The sequence below is a fragment of the Bubalus bubalis genome, chromosome 15 (assembly GCF_019923935.1).
Source record: "Bubalus bubalis isolate 160015118507 breed Murrah chromosome 15, NDDB_SH_1, whole genome shotgun sequence".
Classification (NCBI taxonomy): domain Eukaryota; kingdom Metazoa; phylum Chordata; class Mammalia; order Artiodactyla; family Bovidae; genus Bubalus; species Bubalus bubalis.
In genome coordinates, this window is record NC_059171.1 from 58,839,358 (window position 1) to 58,859,774 (window position 20,417).

Here is a 20,417-nt window from a genome sequence, read left to right on the forward strand (position 1 = left end):
GTTATTACAGGATACTGAATATAGTTCCCTGTGCTGTACACTCAGTCCTTGTTGTTTACCCATCTTACATTTGGTATAGTCTATGTCTGTTAATTCCAAATTCCAGATCCTGTTAGCATGTGCTTATCTCCGCAAGTTTAGGGAATTGGAGACACGTGCCAACTTCGATGGTGGCCATTTCTTGACTTTGTCCAGTCTCCATGCAACAATGCTTTTCTCATATACCTGTCTACCTCTTAGCTGTCCTGATGTTAAGTCCCATCTCAGACCATCTTTTTTTTTTTTTGAAGTTTCTTTATTCTTTCTCCAAATGAGAGCCAGAAGTGGGGAGAGTAGCTCCTGCCCCTCTTAGGGTACTGATGTTAGCCTTTCCTTTTTCCTTGTCTTTTTTTTTTTAAGTACCTTTCAGATAATAGGTTGATATATGAAAGAGATGCTACCAAGCAGAATATTTTAAAATACCAAGTGAATGATGGACAGTAAAAGCTAGATCTTCAAGGGAAGGCAGAGGTGGCTCTGGAGGTGGGCTTTCCACAAGGTGTGATCTGGGACTAGACAGAAGGAGGGAGGGCATTCCGGTGCAGCAGATGGTTTCAGCAGGCTTTAGGAGGAGGCAGAAGTGTGCTTGTTGTCAGCAGTCTCCAAGAGGACCAGTCCGCCTGGAGGAGGTGCCGTGGTTGGGAGTGGGGCCAGGTGGAACTGCAGCGGGGTGCTGGGGCCTGCCGTGAACCACCTCACCCGCAGCCTGAGGAACCTGCAGTCTCCGCTGTAGATGGCACTGCAGGTTCTTGAGCAATGGAGGGTATTCAGAAAACAAAGTTCATTCAGAATCCAGAATGAACTGAGCCTACAGGTGTGAGACTAGAGTCACAGAAATGTTAATATGACCCAGATTTGGAGTGGAGATCCACTGCTGCTCAGATCTCCATCGCCAAGCCCATTCTCACTAGCAAGTTCCAGACCTTCATTCTCAGGGCCGCTTGGACGTAGCCACCAGGCATCTCAGACTCAGCATCTGTACAACTAGCAACTCAGACCTCAGTCATCTTATTTACGGCTCCGCTGTTCTTTCAGGCCCCTGGTCAGGAAACTGTCTTTTCTGCGTTGAGTTGGAATTTCGGTTGTAGGTTTTAGGACTTCTGTTGTAGAGATACCAAACCAAGTGGAAACGTAAGGGGAGTAGGAGGATTCAAGTGGTCCTGGAGCAGGGAGTTTGGGGTTGGGGGGGGCGCGTCCAGCCAAGAACAAGGGAATGATGAGGGCCTTGGCCTGCAGCGCCCACTGGGTGCTGTCCTGGAACTGGGGCCTAGGGCATGGTGAGTGAGCGGAACACTGGTCGGTGAGGCTGGGAGGGAAGACTCAGGATGGGACCGGTCCTCACCATTATGGAGCAACCCCATGGTTCAGAGCTGGGACTGCAGTGGCGTGATGCCCCCCTTCCCTGGGTCTCCTTCTCACCCCTCTGCTCCGTCCTCTCATCGTGAACCCCCAGCATCTGGCCTGTTCCGAGCCCCCTTCCTCCATCCTCTCCCCAGGTAACAGAGAAGCTCCCTGCCCAGGGCCTGCCCTGCAGCCTGGTGGGGACGGCCTCAAGTCTCCTGCCCACCCGGGACTCCAGGCCTAGGCCATCTCCACGTTCACATCCTTGTACAGGACAATTGTCTCCTGTTCAGTTCGCAGATTGATAGAGGGCCCGCCATAGGCCAGGGATCCTGCCAGACTCAGCTGGGTGGGAGGCAGGAGACGGTGAGCAGCCATCTCCCCTGTGGGTGTGCCCCCCTCCCCCCCGCCTCATGCCTGGGCCCTCCTATCGTGTGCAGACAGACGGCTACCCGCCGCCAGCAGGCCAGCCTTGTAGCCAGGCTGCAGAGACAAGCGCACGCACCCCAGAGAAGGACTGGCACAGATGACAGGCTTGGGGAGGATGTACATACACACCCGGAACCGGGGGAACCCAGAGTCCCAGGGAGACACACCCCCACAGCGGGCCAGGGTAGACACATACCCTGGATGTGTGTCTACACATACCCTACTATCGTCTGTAGTTCTGCAGAGAGACAGCAGGGGAGAGGCGGAGGGATGAGAGCGCACCCGGCTCAGGCCAGAGAGGGATACACGCTTCCATGGGGTGGAGGTGCGTGACATAGTGACACGTGTCCAGAAGACAGGTGTGGGGGACAGAGACAGACACCCAGAAATGGTGGGGTACAGACCAGGATGGCATGGTCACTTACTTGTAGGGACAGAAAGAGACCCACACAGAAGGTGGGGGAGTCACACCCTGCCACAAAGAAGACACCCGCACTGGGGCATGGGGACAGAGAGGCCCTTCCGCACCCAGGAGAAGCTGGACGCCCACCCAGGCATCCAGAGCCAGGGAGAGACGTGCACTGCAGGTGACGGACACCCAGAGGGGGGAGAGGAACATACACACACCAGGAGTGGGAGACAGGTGGCTGCACCCCCGACTGGATGAGGAAGACAAGCAACGGAGAAGGGAGTTGGCACAGGACACACATGTCCACACATTGCATGCACGTGCAGAGGTGTGGTGGGGAGACGTGTGTGCACACCAGAAGGGGAGAGGCAGACATGAGCAGGGGCACACACAGTCCCCCGAACCATGCACACAGAGCTCACCTGCACCTTCTCTGTCTGTGCCCCCCTCCAGGGTTGGGGTGATGTGTCCTGATGCCCCGTGGGTTTGTCCAGAGAGAATCAGAAGTTATCTCGACTGCTCAGGGGACCTGATCCTCCAGGCCACCCTCAGGTCACAGCTCCACGCAGAAGGCCAGACCTCAGTCCTGTTACTCTCATTAAAGGACCAAACCGCCATATAGCCCCATCCAAATTGTTTTTCTCTGAGCATAATGTCCATGTCATCATACCCATCTCCCGGGTCTTGAGAGTAGAATTCAGAGTCTTGGGTGTGCCTAGACTCTAACCCATGAGTCTCAGCCTCTCCTCCTGGCCCCAGCACACAGTGGGCTTGGACTTGAGTGGGGGCGTCCATGTCGCCTATTCGTGGACCTGGGTCTTATTTGTCGTGAAATCTACCCTTACCCTTGCCCAGTGTAGCTCTCGGAAGATGTGCACTCCTAAGCTGAAATCATCAAAGCTGGGTCTTGGTCCAGCTTCCCACCCATCCAGTACTCCTCCGGGGTCTCCCCTCCCAGCTGGATGCCTGCCCCCACCACAAGCCAGACCCCCTCACTTCCTGGTGTCAGGTCGAGGGACCTCCTACACCCGGAGCATCTGCCTGCACTGCTCCCTCCTCACCGCGTGGTCCGGGGGTGGGAGGGTTCGTGGGGAGCACATCACCTGCTGTTACTTTTACCAAGCGCTCACTGCGCTCTCCCTGCTGGCACGCTCCCACCTGGCAACTCCTTTAAGCCTCATCACAGCCCTGTAGATGGTTTCTGAGCTCATCTGAGTTCCAAGTGGGAGAGGAGGAGGAGGCTAGGAGAAGTTAAGTAACCAAGGACTAAATGAGACAGTGCCTGAAAAAGTCTCCACGTGGCACCTAGTTCACACACATGCTCCAGCGGCTCTCACTGTCTGACAGCCCTGTGGACTCTGGTCTGTGGAATTCTCCCTAACACTGGTGATGGTGTTAACAGTTCTGTCATAGAACCAGGACCTCAGAGAGTCTGCTGCTGCTAAGTTGCTTCAGTTTTGTCCAACTCTTTGCAACCCCATAGACTCTAGCCCACCAGGCTCCTCTGTCCATGGGATTTTCCAGGCAAGACTACTGGAGTGGCTTGCCATTTGCTCCTTCAGAGGATCTTCCTGACCCAGGGATTGAAGCTGTGTCTCTTGTGTCTCCTAAATTGGCAGGCAGGTTCTTTACCACTAGTGCCACCTACTTCTAAGAGTCTAGTAGTCTATTAATAGACTGATGCTAATTTATTAAGTGATTAATATTTTCTTTTTATTTACACTCAATATTTGATAGAGTAGGACTATCTATTTTATGTTCTAATTAATACTAATCTATTAATAGCTCATACTCTAATAGAGATTCCTATTAGAGCTTATAGTAGACATTAGGAAACTTTACCCTAAGATCACTGAGAAGACTGGTCTATCAGGCTTGCCCTGTTCCCCTACCACCAACCTTATAGTGTGGGGCTTTCCAGGTGACGCTAGTGGTAAAGAACCTGCCTCCCAAAGCAGGGGACGTAAGAGCCTTGGGTTTGATCCCTGGGTTGGGAAGATTCCCTGGAGGAGGGCACAGCAACCCTCTGCAGTATTCTTGCCTGGAGAATCCCATGGACAGAGGAGCCTGGCGGGCTACAGTCCATAGGTGGGCCATAGTCTGTAGTCACAAGGAGTCAGACGCAACTGAAGCAACTTAGCCAGCATGCAACCTTATGGTATGGGCTTCCCAGGTGGCGCTAGTGATAAAGAATCCCCCAACATTATCTGCCCCCAAATCCCTTCTTCTCTTGGCTGCTGGGCAGCTCTGCTCTCCTGCCCAAGGCTCACCATCTCTTTCCCTGCCCCACTGAAGATGGATATATGTTTACCCCACTGGTTCTGTTTCTCTGCCAGTGGAGATGTTCAGGACTCTCCAAGCCAGGCTGTTGGAAGCTGGACTCTGCCACCTCCTTCCATCCAACTGTCCTCTTTTCCTTCAGACCTTCCTGGCCTCACCTCCTTTCTCAAACCTCACCACTTCAGGCTCCCATGTGTGTGAGCAAGTGCATGCACACACCCCGCACACAGGCCCACCCCACTGCCAAGCCTGGCAGGTGCTCATCACCCCCCTCCCCTGTGTGATGCTCCCCTAGGTGCCGGTCCATCGACTCGCTCCGCGACTCGGGGCCCATCCCCTGTGGGGTGCCCACCACCTCCATCCCTCAGTGCTCAGCGCCTTCCCAGCAAGACACGGTTCTCTGATCTTGCTAGACTGATTTAGCCTTCAGTCTTATTACAGTTAAAAACGACCCAGCCATTGTATGCTAAATGATTGTTTGAAAGCCTGAATCGTGAAAACCCTCTCTCAGAATATTTATTTGTGGAAAATAATGTACACAGTTCAAAGGCCGTGACTAATAAAGGTATTTGTTTCTATTACTTTTACATCCTCTCAAGCTTCAAGTGGTAATTGCCTTGCTTCAGCAGAGCATGTAGAGTGACTGGTTGGCCTGTGACTCTGTGTCAGGGTTTCAGATACGATCCTGTGAATTCCTTCCTTCACAGAAGTTGTGAGTCAGAAACTGCACGTGTATATTATCTTTTCTGACTTCTTCATCGTCAGCTGGGTTTTATTGAGCATCCATGGGAGTTTGTACACAAGAGATGCTGGTTTGATCCCCAGGTCATGAAGATCCCCTGGAGAAGGACATGGCACCCGCTCCAGTGTTCTTGCCTGGAGAATCCCAGGGACAGAGGAGCCTGGTAGGCTGAAGTCCATGGGGTCACAAAGAGTCAGGCATGACTGAAACGACTGAGCACACACACAGCACTTGGAATTTATAGTACATCCCATACAGATTTATGGTGGAGGTTAAGTTTAGCGCTGCATCTAGAGACGTTTTGTAAAACTTATTATTGAGTATGTCAAAAATGCTGAAAAATCAAAAGTGGAGAGAACAGTAGAATGCATCCTTATCTACCCATGACCAGTTTCAGCAGTTACCACCTCTGTGGGGGACAGCGTGGTCCTCCTACCCACACCCACCCCTTCTCCTGCCCACTAATTTAATACAGAATTATTTCCCATCACTCGTATAGTTTTGGTAAGTATTTCCAAAACGTACACTCTTTTTAAAGATATAGTCACAATACAACTGTCACACCCCAAAAGAACAGTAATGCCTTAATGTCATCAAATATAGTGTTTCATTCTTCCCACTTCTCGTAGTTTTTTTTTTTTTTTTTTAAACCAATTTGCATGATTCAAATCCAGTAAGACCTAATTGATGCTTTTGAACTGTGGTGTTGGAGAAGACTCTTGAGAGTCCCTTGGACTGCAAGGAGATCCAACCAGTCCATTCTGAAGGAGCTTAGCCCTGGGATTTCTTTGGAAGGAATGATGCTAAAGCTGAGACTCCAGTACTTTGGCCACTTCATGCGAAGAGTTGACTCATTGGAAAAGACTCTGATGCTGGGAGGGATTGGGGGCAGGAGGAGAAGGGGACAACAGAGGATGAGATGGCTGGATGGCATCACTGACTCGATGGACGTGAGTCGGGGTGAACTCTGGGAGTTGGTGATGGACAGGGAGGCCTGGTGTGCTGCGATTCATGGGGTCGCAAAGAGTTGGACATGACTGAGCCACTGAACTGACTGATATAGTCAGTTGACATATCTCTCAAGTCTATTTTGATCTATAGGTTACCTCTTCCTTTTTTTTCCCCTTAAAATTTTCTTGAAGAACTGATTTTTTGGGGTTTTTTGGGGTTTGATTTTGTCCTGTAGAGTTTCCCACAAGTCTGTAATTTGTTAATTGCATCCCTGTTGGATATTACTTTACTTGCCTCATTATATGTGAGAATCAGGTTCTGCTTTCTGCCTCCAAACACGTTAAAGTCTCCTAGAAAGAAAAGTGGAAAAGGTGGAATGTGGAAGAAGTAAATTTTGAATGAAGTGCTGTAAGCAATAAGAATGACATTGATATAGGTATAGTAAATCTAGATATGTGATATCTTATTTCTGGTGGAATGTTGATATTCACATCATCAAAAATGATGTTCAGCACTAACAGGTATTTCCTTCTAGTATAATTTTTCTTTGAACCTGTGCAATACTTTTGTAAATTGGGACCTTCTTCATCGTGTATGCTAACCCTGTTTAAAGGTTATTTCCTGCATACTTTTGTGTTACTTCTACATACATCTCAGAAGCTAGGCTCCTTTGAAGGAGCATCTTTGAATTCAGAGCATCCTTTGAATGAGCACCACGTGTACTTAGCCTTCCCTGTGGTCGGCCAGGTAGCCTATGTCTAGTCTTCACTTGATGCTAGTGAGGGGCGGTCTTGTGCTTAAATCGTTATGTGTGTCTCATGTTGTTTTCTTCAGGTAAACTCTCAGGTGTGAAATGACTGGAGAAAATGGTAAATGCCTTCTTTTACTTGGCCATTGTGTGGCCAGTTTGACTTCTGGAAGTTGCCTGTAGTACCTGCGAGTGGTCATTTCCTTAGCTCTCCCCAGCGTGGCCATGACCACAGTCTATGCTTTTTTATTTCCGTCATGTATATTTATGTTTCATATCTTGCCCCTGCTTAGCAGTCCCCCCACTGCAACTGTCATTAATTTGTCTTTGACACCCGAGGCTTCTAAACTTCTCTGCACCAAAAATCGCAGCAACCCAACCTGTTGGGGTTTTGCCTGAGAGGTTGGCCCTGAGTGTGGGAAGGCACAGCACCTGCCTCCACAGTGTGGTGTGTGATGTGCGTGGGTGTGGGACACTTTGTTGGGCTGCTCAGGACTTGTGTTCCTCCTTTCTGTCCTCTCCCTTTGTTTTAGATCATTGATGTTTTGGTTTAAATAAAAGATCACTGTGTATTAATACTTCAAGTTCATGGTAGGATGAGGTGGGAGAAACTCACCTGCCAAATTCTGAATTAGAATTTGCAAAGCACATAAATTAAGGGAGTAATTACTCACATTACCCCGAATTCCTTTTTTAAAAAAATAAGGATTCAGATGGGCACCTCTTTTGGTGTCTTGCAGTATTAACTATGGAAGGGATGTCAGTTAGAAATCTCAAGTATTAGAAATATTCAAACATCATAATCAGGATACTCTGAAATCACAATACATCCTGAAAATACCTCCTATTTGCATAATGCTTTGCCACGTGTCATCATTCCTTGAACTGCTCGCCTCTGCGACCAGGTGACTCCGCGGCCACATATGTAGTGTTTAAGTAACAGCTGAGCCCCAGGCCTGCCCCCACCATGACTTGGTGACATAGTGTGGCCGTTCCTGGCCCTGCCTTCGCTATGTTCCTCCCTCCTGGGTCCCCTCACAGCCCCAAACTGCTGAAATTCCCCAGGCACAGCCGTCTGGTCTCCTATGCCCATTCTCAGGTTGGCAGGTTTTTCTCACTGCCCTAAAGGAATCGGTCAGGTTGAGGCTGATGCAAGTTATGTGGAGTTCTTCTGGAAATGAATCTGAGCAAACTCCGGGAGATCATGAAGGACAGGGGAGCCTGGCGTGCTGCAGTCCATGGGCTTACTAAAAGTCGGACATGACTTAGTGACTGAACAACAACAGCAGCTTCCCTGGCAGAAGACTGCTGGTGGAGAGAGGTCCTTCCACCCTGAGGCAGAACTACACGGGGAAGACTGAGGGCCAGGCATAACCACAACATTTAACAAAACCTGCGCTGCAATGATGTGAGATGCCACGTCTTCCTCGGAGATATTCTCCCCTCCTCTGCCCGTGTGACGAGTGTCCACCCCTCCTCACAACCTGTGCTGGCCTCACTGCTCCAGGGTACCCATAGGGAAAGGGAAGCAGGAGGGGCCATACAGGGGTAGGGGATTAAGGGGTACAAACTATCATGTATAAAATAAGCTACATGTGTGCATGCGGACTCAGTTACCTCTGACTCTTTGCGACCCAGTGGACTGTAGCCCTCCAGGCTCCTCTGTCTATGAAATTATCCAGGCAAGAATACTGGAGTGGGTCGCCATTTCATCCTGCAAGAGATCGTCCTGAGATCGTCCAGGGATCAAGCCCATATCTCTTATGTCTTCTGCATTGGCAGACGGGTTCTTTACCACCAGCACCTAGGAAGCCCCATGTTAGTTTCTGCTATAAAGCAAAGGAACTCAGTTACACGTATACATGTATCCACTCTTTTTTAGATTCTTTCCCCATAAAGGTCACTGCAGAGTACTGAGTGGAGTTCCCTGTGCCATCCAGAGGGTCCTTACTAGTGATCTGTTGTAGATGTAGTCGGGTGTGTTTATCCAGAAGTGTGTTTGGACAGCACCTTCCAGGTCCTGTGCAGGTGGGGGCCGCTCTCCTCAGTTGAGGAGGACGAACGTTCTCGGCATGGCCACCAGGTGGCACAGTGACTGCAGCGTCCCAGTGTCTGGTGAGGGTGGGCCCAGCCAGGAACCACAGCAAGGTGCTCCTGACTGCTGGGCCCCAAGGGAACCCAAGGGAGTTTCATTTAAATGCTCAGCCAGTTCCTCATTGCTCACAAAGGGAAATCAAGTAGGGTGGGCAGCTGTACCCCTCCACAGGTCCACGTGGCCAACAGGAGGACAGCTTCCCCCCGCCCCCTTCTCTTCCTCCTCCTATGCCATCAGCACATGTGTGAGCACCTCCTTGATGCACCCCCCCATTCTAGGTAGCGGGGATGTGGAAACAGATGAGAAAAGGCAGGATCTCGGCTCTGAGGGACCTTTCTCTGTGGCCTCGCCAGGGACCCCACTGGAGGCAGACCCAAGAGTCTTTCTGCTGTCTTTTGTCACCTCCGAAGGCTCCATTCCCCCCTCGCCCCCAGCATGGATTGACTTTTTGTTATCTAAGTGGGCTTCAGTTTAGAAAGCAGAAGGGTCACCCATCAATGCACTGCTGTGACACGTTTTGTCTTCACCATGATTTTCTGTGGCCACTTTGACCTTACGTCCTGGTTAGCCCACTTAATCTGGAACTGACTGCTCTCTTTACGGTTAAGGATATTTAGGTCTAGAAAGACCATGAGGCATGTTAATATGGCGTACGTCAATACACGGAGAAATCCATGCTCAGGTCTCTGGGTCATCAGTCCATTAATGATAGAATCAGTGCCAGTAAAGTTTTTTTATAACTTATTTTTTAAATTTATTTTATTGAAGTATAGTTGATTTACAGTGTTGTGTTAGTTTCTGCTGTACAGCAAAGTGATTCCATTATATATGTGTATATATATTCTTTTTCACATTCTTTTCCATTATGTCTTATCCTAGAATGTTGACGAGTTCCCTGTGCTCTGCAGTAGGGCCTGGTTGTTTGTCCATCCTGTATATAATAGTTTGTATCTGCTAATCCAAAACTCCCAATTCATCAATACCAGTAAAGTTTTTGAAAAAAAAAAAAAAAAAAAACAAAACAAGCAAGTCCAGGATTGTGGCAGGTGCCTGTAGATAAATTTGGCAAACACTGCGTTTGCTGGAGAGAGCTGTTTGACAAGGTCAGCCCAATGTAAATGCATTTAGTTAAAATTACATCTAAACACCAGGGCTTCCCTGGTGACTCAGACAGTAAAGAATCTGCCTGCAGTGCAGGAGACCTGGGTTCAGTCCCCAGGTGGGGAAGATCCCCTGGAGAAGAGAATAGCAACCCACTCCAATATTCTAGCCCAGAGAATCCCATGAACAGAAGAGCCCAGTGGGCTATTGTCCATGGAGTCGCAAAGATGTTTAGAAACATTTCCTCTGCAAAGGGTGAGCAGGAGTGTGAGAACAATGCAAATATCATGTAGAAACCTCAGAAAACACACATTGTTTGTTTGAGACCATGGGAAGTTACTGTCCAAGACTGCAGCCATCTTCATTGTGTTAGACTTAGCCGAGGACATATAGGAATGCTGTCTCCTTCCCTCTGTCCCTAATCCCTCCACTAGCCTGGCTGTGCAAGATGCCATTCAGTTCACAAACCCTTGCCAAGCCCGCTTCAGTTTCAGGAGACTGTGGGGAGGGGACAAATTCAAGATGCTGTGTGACCAAGGCGTTTCCATGTCACAGCATCACAGTGAGGAATTTGGGTTTAGTGTGCACCTGGATAAAGTAGGTGTTTTCTCTGGTTTGTAGTAATCTTACTGTTTTCACAGATGTGTTATAATCTTTTACCACAGTTAGAAGAGACGATCAAAAATAAGCTGTTTCAACAGGTATCAGTTTTCATATGCATCTCACACCACATGTGACCGAACACTTCTTCACACATAGTTCTGCCCTGCCTGTCCTTCAGAGATTCTGTTAGCTCTGATTCTATATAGGAGCCTGTGCCAGTAAAGAGGGAGAAAAAAAATGAACTCTCTTCTTTAAGCACACATCCAGCCATTTGGGGTCAGCACTTAATCCTGAGTCACCCACCGAATAGGGGACTTTGGGACCTTGAGCCCTGAGAAACCCCACTAGAGATCTAGGTATGTCCCCATGATAATGCTCACAGGCCTGCATGGTCCCTTCCTGCCCTTAGAAAAGGGTCAAGCAGGATCAGACCTGGTTCTGGTTCTGACTCTCAGAAATTGGGGCCTGTGCCTCTGGTCCCCACTCTCTTGGCCCTGAACCCGGGTAAGAGTCTGTGTTTTGAGGCCCTCTCCAAGTCAGAGTTCCGAAGGAGCATCGTGAAGACGATGGATCGTCAGACTGCACTGGTCACGGTGACGGAAACACACAGTCCTGGTCACTCAGTCCTTATCAGAGTGTGGGGGGCCGGGTGTACGGAAGGAGCCCCCCAGGTCCTGACTGGGGCTTCAGGGGAGAGGACCCTCAGGCTTCATACCGATGGGTGTAAACCCCTTTTTGTTAATTATTGATACCTATCAGCAAACACTGCAATGGCCTGAGTTTCTAAGTAAGGAAGATCACATTTCTTTAAAAGAAAACGTGCTAACCTAAAACAACTGATAGGAAAATTCTGTTTCAGACAAGCACACAGAGGTTGGCTGTTTGTTGAATGATTTAAAACTGTGTGTGGGGATGGGAGTGGGATGGGAGGGAACATGTTATACAGACACCCACATTTAGGATAATTTTAAATTAGGAGATAATTTAAAATGTCCAGCTCCCATTCAGGACTCCTCCACCATCTCCAGCTTCCTCCTGTCTTTCTCTCTTGGCTACAAAAAACAAATTGCCTGAAGTCACCCAGACCCACCATGCTGTTCCTGACCCCCTACCTGCCCGTGCTTGACTGATAACCTACTAATTCTTTGATTGTCTTGGCTCAACTGTTACTTTATTATTTTTTTAGTTAATCAAAGGCAGGCCTCTCAGTCAGCATGACACTTCTTTCTTTTTAAGGTTACTGCTAATTAATATATTTAGAAGATCTGTCCCCAGGCTGAATTGCGGCTCTCCACCAAGTGCTTCTTTGGTATTTGATAAATGGAACCTGCCCCAGACTATTTATTGTGTGTCGGTCTCAGTTCCAGGCAGAGTGTATTCCCGGAGCCTCTAAATCACCGAGTATGATGTGCCAGCCAGCGTGCAAGAAACAGGTGAACCTCGCTGGCTTCCTCCAAGGGCGACAGCTGAGAATGTTGCTCTGAAAACGGCCCGGACATCTTATCCTTTCTAGTAAGGACTGAATGTGACTCTAACAGTCAGCCCAGGATCCCGCTCATCTTTTTTTTTTCTTTTACCCTCTCTGAATGGGAAGGAAGGATTTTAGTCATTTTGAGTCATAACCCTTATGAAGAATTTAGTTGATGAATTTATCATTTCACAGAAAAGTAGAGGGGTTTTTTTGTGCAGACTCCAGCAAATTCATATGATGATTTATTTCTGAGACTCATCAATTTTAAGTTTCTCTCAGTATGAAAACTTACCTTCTTTTATTAGCTTTAGGTGGCAGTAGTGGTAAAGAATCCACCTGCTGATGCAGGAGATGCAAGAGACATAGGTTCCATCCCTGGGTCGGGAAGATCCCCTGGAGGAGGAAATGGCAACCCACTCCAGTATTCTTGCCTGGAGAATCCCATGGACAGAGGAGCCTGGCGGGCTGCAGTCCACGGGGTCACAAAGTCGGACACGACTGAGCAACTGAGCAGCAGCAGCAGCGCTGAAGTATAATCGGTGTCTAGTAAACGGCATGCATCTAAGGTGCATGGTTTGCCAGGTGGTGACATCGGGGATGCAGCCATGAAACCAGCAGCGCAGACACCAGAGGGAGAATGACTGTCATTCCCAAAGCTTTGCTCATGTCCTTTTGTGAATGCTGCTGCCCCATCCCGTCCCAGTAACCGCCGAGCTGTTTCCTGTCACTGTAGATGGCCTTGCATTTCCTAGAATGGTGTGTAAATGGAATCATGTAACATGCCCCTGTGTTTCTGCCTGACTTCTTTGACTCAGCCTGATTATGTTGTGGTTCATCCTGTTACTGTGTGTATCAGTACTCTATTCCTTCTCATTGCTGGTGATTAGTTCATTGTTTGAACCTACTACAGCTTGTTTACCCATTCACACACTGATGGGCATTTGGGTTTTATCTAGTTTTTCACTTTGACAAACAGGACTGCTCTGAATATCCACTTTCAAATTTTCATACAGAAATATGTTTTCTTGTCTCTTGGGTACACACATAGGTGTGAAATGGCTGTGTCACATGATGGGCACATATTTAACTTTTTAAGAAACTGCCAAACTTGTTAAAAGTGATTGTACATTTCTACCTTCCGGCCAGTGGTGTGAGTCCTACCAGCACTTGATGCAGTCAGATGGTCAGTTGTTTTTTTTTTTAATTGTAGTCATTCTAGTGTGTAGACAGCAGTGTGTCCTTGTGGTATGATTTGCATTTCCCTTATGATCCAGTCGGAGAAGGCAATGGCACCCCACTCCAGTACTCTTGCCTGGAAAATCCCATGAACAGAGGAGCCTGGTAGGCTGCAGTCCATGGGGTCGCTAGGAGTTGGACACGACTGAGCAACTTCACTTTCACTTTTCCCTTTCATGCATTGGAGAAGGAAATGGCAACCCACTCCAGTGTTCTTGCCTGGAGAATCCCAGAGCCAGGGGAGCCTGGTGAGCTGCCATCTCTGGGGTCTCACAGAATCGGACACGACTGAAGTGACTTAGCAGCATGATCCAGTGATGGTGTGCATGTTTTAATGTGCTTATTTGTCATCCATATGTCTTCATTGCTAAAACGTCCGTTCAAACATTGCCCTTTTTTTGATTGGCTTTTGTTATTGTTGAGTTTCAGAAGTTCTCTGTATATCCTGAATACAGGTTCTTTATCACATACATTCTTTGCAGAGTTCTTCCAGTCTTCTTGTGGCTTGTCTTTCCATTCTCTTTACATTGTCTTTTGGAAGAGCAGTTTTAAAGTTTGATGGAGTCTAATTAATAAATTTGTTGCTTTATGGGTTGTGCTTTTAGTGTTGTAGCCAAAAAGTTTTTGACTTACTGAATGTCACAAAATCTTTATCCTGTTTCCTCACAGAATTTTTATAGGTTTAGGTTTTACGTTTGTGTCCATGGTCTACTTGTATATGGAATGAGGTATGGATACAAGTTCTTTTTTTTCCCAGCATCATTATCTGAAAAAGCTTATTTTGGTGGGGAGGTAAAATTATTTTTTTCTAATTGTAAAAGTAAGACATTTGTAAAATACAGAAGAATATAAAGTCTATATCTTGCTAATTTTTTAAAATAACTTAGCAAGGGACATTTAAGGGTATTGTGAGGTGAGTGGGGAGGAGTAGTTCTAAGTGTGTACTTCAGAAAATTGGAATCACAGTGTATTCTGTGTCCTGCTTTTAAAAATTATTAGCATTATATTGGTGCTTAATCATGTGATTCATTGTTTTTAATGGCTGACTATTTTATCACATAGACATATCCTGCTAACCCCTTTTATTAGACATTATCAATTTATTCTTTTTTAAACTTTTATTCTTAAAATATGCTTTGAACATGCTTATACTTAAATCTTTATTTCTTGGTTTTTCTCCTTACATTTTTAGAAATTATTTATCAGATCAGCATACATGGACACTTAAAAGGCTCTGAGTACCTATTTCTACAACATATTCCAGAAAAGCTTCAACAATTTACACTCCCAACAGCAATAGCTAAGAAACTTAATTTTTTAAATTGATCTTTAAATTCTTTTTTGAAGTATAGTTGATTTACAATGTTATGTTAAGGAATACAATTTGTGATTCAATATTTTTATAGATTATAATCCATTTCAGATTAATTATAAAATATTGGTTATACTGCCTATGCTGTCCATCACGTCCTTGTATCTTATTTAAGAAATTTTTAATTTTTATGGCAGGTTTTGTTTGTTTATATAAAAGCCTCAGGGATGCCTCTAGACACCCCCTTCTTGTCCGCCACAGCATCACTCTAACCTTGGCCACTGTCCCCAGGCTGGGCACCCTGCTCCTCCCCCATCCTAAACACCCACACCACCCTCTTGCTTGGCTCTGCTGACACTGACCAAGTTAAGCCAGCTCCTCACACCCCTTACCCCTTTTACCAAACAACTTGCAGGACTAGTGTGTGTCTCTCCCACATCTGTAATCACCTTAGATGAAAACCTGTCTGTTTTTTCGGGCACAGTTTTGCCTTGTCTTCTGCCCCTGCCCTCCCGCCTCTCTATCCTCAATACCCCAGCTCGCTCCTGTCTCTCCTGCCAGGCACCTGACGGCCACCAGCCACTGCCCTACCATTTTTCTCCTCTTCCAGTACAAAGCTCTGAAAAGAAGTCTGTCTTCTCTGGAGGTCACTCCCTGTCCCTCTGCTGGCACCCAGATTGAGGGGAGCCCACTCCTGGCCCCAGTCTCCTCACTCCCTGGTCCACCTTCTTTCTTGCTGAAGCTTGATGCCATCATTCCTAAGTGGTGAACTCTGCACACGAGTGCAGGGTGGTTCTGGAACTCTTCGCAGTCCTGTCTTTTTGTGGGTTTTGCCACCTTTTCCTTCTCGAAGCTCTGCCTGATTGCCCCCACCCACCACAGAAGGCCAGTTTCATCCTATCATTGTGTCAGGAGGCTGTCTGTCCACCTTCCCTTCACCTCCTATGTTGATACTGTCGGGCACATGGGTGGCCTCTCTCTGGAAAAGCTTCTTCTTGCTGGTTTTCAGCTCTGTGCTCGTCCAGCACAGTCCTCCGCAGCCCATGGGACAAGCACTCCCTGCCCCTTGTCCTCCCCCCACTGGTTTTGCTCGCCGCATCCACCCCATCTCCCTGGTACTTGTTCTCAGAGCCGTGGATCCCTTACCTGTCTCACACTTGCTTCTTGTCACAGTACATGGGTGTGAGAGCCCCCAGCCTCGGACATCACTGCACTTTTCTCATCTGAACCCTTATGATATCCATGACTACACCCCACTGCAGCCAGGGGTCACCTTGGCCTGCATGTAACCTGCACTGGTGCCAAGTCCTGGCTTATCAGCGTGCTCCCCACACCACTTTTCTTCTTCTTTATTGTACATTCTTCAAGCACAAGCCTGTAGTAGTCTTCTCCTTTTCTGACCCTCTGTGTTCCTAGTTTACACCGTATAATGTCTCTGCTGTCAATCTGTCATGCTAATACGGCCTTATGTATGGTTGCACGCTGACCCCTGGTCCAGGGCAGTGAAGCAGATGGTTTCTGCATGGAGCTCGTGGTGCCTCTTTCTCCGGTAGTCAGCACCACAGACATAGGTCTCCATCACCTGCATGGTATAACGAAGCTGAGGACAAGATTCACAGTAGAGGCTTCAGAGTTCATTTGGGGTTTTCTTTTTGTTGACGATGAACTCTCCACCTGCGAATTCACCTTAGAACCAGTGACGGCCTTATCTGAAGACCAGCTCAGCGGCTGGGTGCCAGTTGTCCTTGTTCCGCCTCCACTTCGGGGGTGCTCTAGGTTTGCACACCGTCCTCAACCCACACACCTCCCCCTCCCCGAGAACACACAGCCCACAAGGAAACACTCATCCGTCGGGATTTCTGCCTCACCTGTTGTTCGGAACAAAATACACACCCCTAAAGGTTTTTCTCAAAAACGTGTTACAGCAAAAATAGTGCATGTGTTTAGAAAGTAAATGAAGAAAATAAGCAGCAATTCTGAGAAACAACAGTAAACGCGGACTCTTTTACTGAATTAAAAACATGAACAACCTAGATAATTTCATGGTGGTTCAAGGGGAAAGTGCATGAGTCAAGGCATATTGATTGGTTTACTTTTCATTTTTCCATGTACTGTAAATATTTTTCTTTGATTCACATTTGTTCCTAACAGATTCTGAGCTAGATTTCCCACTAAAGTATCAAGATATGAATAAGTGGTAATGAATAAGAACAGCACTGTGGTTCATGTGCCATTAGCCAAGCTGGTGTGACTTTTGGAACTTGAGACTAACTCTTCTTTTCTTTTTAGGTCGCCTCTTGGTGGTGTGTTGGCCGTATCTGGCACCCAGAATGCCTCACTCTGTGACGGTCTATTAATAAGGTTGCCTTGCTAGACTTGGGAACAGAGCCCCCGGTAGGTGGCTTTTATCATTATATGGCATGGCTTTCCAAGTGATTACTTATTCCAGTTTCTTCATAATAGAAGATACGACATTAAAAGCTTTGGAAAGCCTGCCACATAATAAGCATGCCACTTACTATTCTTAGGTCCATCAAAATGTATCGTGCTCATCAGGACCTCATTAATAGTTACGGTCTCACAGAAGGATCGGAATCCTGGCAACGAGCAATTTTTCCCCTGTCTCGTGCACGAAACGCAGAGCTGCTGTAAAAGCTTATTTGTCCACATTCCCCAAATAGCCTGCAGATGAACTCTTCCTCCTCCAAGTCTTGCCCAGAGTTTCCACTGTATCTCTTTCTGTCCACTGGGAAGGGTCCGGGTACCTCCGAGCAGGTGGGGACAGGGCTGGCCCTGCCAGGTGGGATGCAGCAGATGCTAGAATAAGGATCCCGGTGGAACAGCAACAGTTCGCTGACCTTGGAAAGAGGACACAGTCAGGCTGCTAGAGTCTGCAGCCTGTAGGGGCAGCTCAGTGGCTCAAATCACAGTATAGCCATACTTGGAAATCCAGGCACATGTGGATTTGGTACCAGGTAAGTCTTGTCAGCAAGACCTTGAATACAGGATGGAGGTTTAGGGGCCTGGACCCTCAGCCCTGGGATGGGAAGGACACAGATGGCCATGCCGAGTGCCAGAGGATGGGCTCGAGTCACCCGAACTCCACCAACAGCAGGCGGGCCATGCCTGGGAAGGAGGGACACGGCCAGAGGCCGAGGGCCAGGCAGGGTCTGACAGTTCACAGGGAAGGAGCTCTGATCAGATGAAAGGCCCACAAACTGATCTGGCTGAAATGCCCCAATCTCAGCACAAAAATCAAGTCAGAATAAACTTATAGCTGTTCCTATGTTGTAAATATTTTTAGTTATATATAAAGATGTTAATGGTTTTCTAGTGTTACAGGTTATGGATTTTTTTTTTTCCTCTTTCTATTTCATTGTAACTTTTACACTTGCTTTGAATGAAGCTGTTTTGGAGCAATTAGAAAAAGAAAATTTTTTTCATTTCTTTTACTTAGCCAACTCTGTTCACACAGATTCTCTCCCTTCTCATTTCTCTTAGTCTGTAACTGGTCAAAAATTACCTCTGACATTTTCAACATCATCCCCCCCGTTGAAGATCACATGAAGAACATCCTCTGTTAAGGGTTTTAAATTTTACCTGGTTCCTTTTTCTTTCCCATAAAACCATTCATTTCCCAACAGTAAATCACAGTGGAGACAGGTTGCATGTGCTCACAGAGCTATGGAGCTGAACATTCAACAGCAGAAATGTTCTAAAAGTCCAGGCCAACCAAGTGCCGCCCAGGGGTGCCTCCCTGCCCGTTGGGTCACCCACAGGGTGACCTCGAGGGGATGTGCCCACATCTCCACAGCTTCCCACATCCATGGCTTCCCAACGGCTGCAAATGCTCACTGGGTCTCGACCCCAGCGCGGGACTAACATCTTCCTCCTGTGGGGCTTGTCTTCTCAGCTTGCTTTGAAACTCACTTGAAATTTCAGGAGCCCCACAACATGTTCACCTGCTTGCTTTGATTCCTGAAGTTCCTTAAAGGGACTCAAGTGTGGTCCATGCATGTTCATCCAGCATCTGGCATTGTGCCAGGGATGTGGAGGGGGTGACCTGTGGTCTCCCTGCAGATGAATTTACAGTCCCAGGGGAGAAACAGGTCACTTCAACAAGGACTTGACCCTCCATGTTAGACATAAGAATCTTCAGAGACATAGTGTTCTGAAAAGCTTCATTCTGAAAAAAGTTCACCCTGTCTCAAGTAAAACTGGTCAAGGAATCCAATTATCAGGTCTCTTCTAATTGTGACAGCTGGGGGAGGGCAGGGGTCCTCTGGTGGCAGGGGCAGCGGCCGCCCCTGGCTTAGCAGGCTTGCCTAGAACAAATCCCATTCACCTTCAACTTGGTAGGAATCAATCGAAGTGTTTTTGCCCCCAGACAGTCACACAGACACAGGGAGGACAGGGTGAGGGCACAGGTGGAAACTTTCTGGGTGTGGGTTCCTTTGTGTTTTTGCTGTTTGGTCACACTTCACAACATCTGTGCCTTACTGTGTACCGCAACATAAGCTGACATCCACAGCGCACCCGACTTTGAGATGGCTTAAAACTAATTCTCTGCATGAGCTTTTGTAACTTAGCGAAACTGTGTTTCCTTACCCCTTTTGTTGTAATGTGTACTCGTTCTGAACATATAGACAGATTCAGTGTGCGTGCTTGGGGAGGTCAGACTCGAAGCCTGGGTGATGCTGTATTTGTCATTTTAATAGCATTGGCTGTTAACCATCTATGCACGGAGGCAGCCCTCCAAATGTTCAGGGTTCTTCAGTGTGAACATTTTTATAGTTGGTGTCCAGCATTTTTCTTGTTGCCCTAGGAATTTAAGGGGTCAGTGGTAAGAAAAACAGAGAAACAAGTCATCCCAATTTGAGACACGTGCAGTTTTCAGATTGAGCTGACCTGTGAAGCCTGCTTTATAATCCTAGCCTGAGCACCAGTATTTTGGGAATGCTTTATGCAAAAAAAAAGAAAGAAAAGAGAACCTCTAGAAATAAAATTGTGATTAAGTAATCTTAACTCTATATTCAGGTGTACTTGAGATTTTTTGCTCTCTCTCGCTCTTTCTCTGGCATCTTTGCTTCTCTTTTGCATCATTCTGTGCTCATTTCCTGTTTGCAAATACTAATTGTCTAGATGAAGAAAGTGAAAATGCTCTAACATAGCACCCATCTGTAGTTTTTAGTTTTTTTTGTTTTTTTTTTTTAATTTTGATATGAATATACAACCATTAAAAAAAAGGGCTTCCCTGGTGGCCAAATGGTGAAGAATCTGCCTGCAGTACAGGAGACCCAAGTTCAATCCCTGAGTGGGGAAGATCCCCTGGAGGAGGGAACGGCCACCCACTCCAGTATTCTTGCCTGGGAAAGCCCATGGATAGAGGAGCCTGGTGGGCTACAGTCCATGGGGTCACAAAGAGTCGGACACGACTGAGCAACTAAGCACACATACACACATACAACCAAATAAATTAACCAAGGAAGACATTTCTGAATTGAAAGATAAAATTTATTTGGATAAGTTTGTTTTATTCATCCAGCTATCTATTCTTTCTTCTGGGGACTCTAGAAAATGAAATAAACAGCCCACACCTAAGTTCAAGGTGGCCCCAAAAGGAACATCCTCATTGTGCAGAGGAAAGAACTGACATCGGA

The 20,417-nt window shown here is 47.2% G+C and overlaps 1 protein-coding gene across 3 annotated transcripts in view; it reads left to right on the plus strand.

The window, feature by feature from the left end:
* The window catches only part of PLAG1 (PLAG1 zinc finger), a 50,499-nt gene that overhangs the window by 14,919 nt on the left and 15,163 nt on the right, over positions 1-20,417 (plus strand). The window contains exon 1 of one of the 3 annotated variants that reach the window (XM_044928757.2): positions 13,690-17,151. The exons of the other annotated variants lie outside the window; for them this stretch is intronic. The gene's annotated coding sequence lies outside the window, so the exon portion shown is untranslated. Of the gene's footprint in view, positions 1-13,689; positions 17,152-20,417 lie in introns of those variants that run through there. 3 annotated transcript variants of the gene reach the window in all.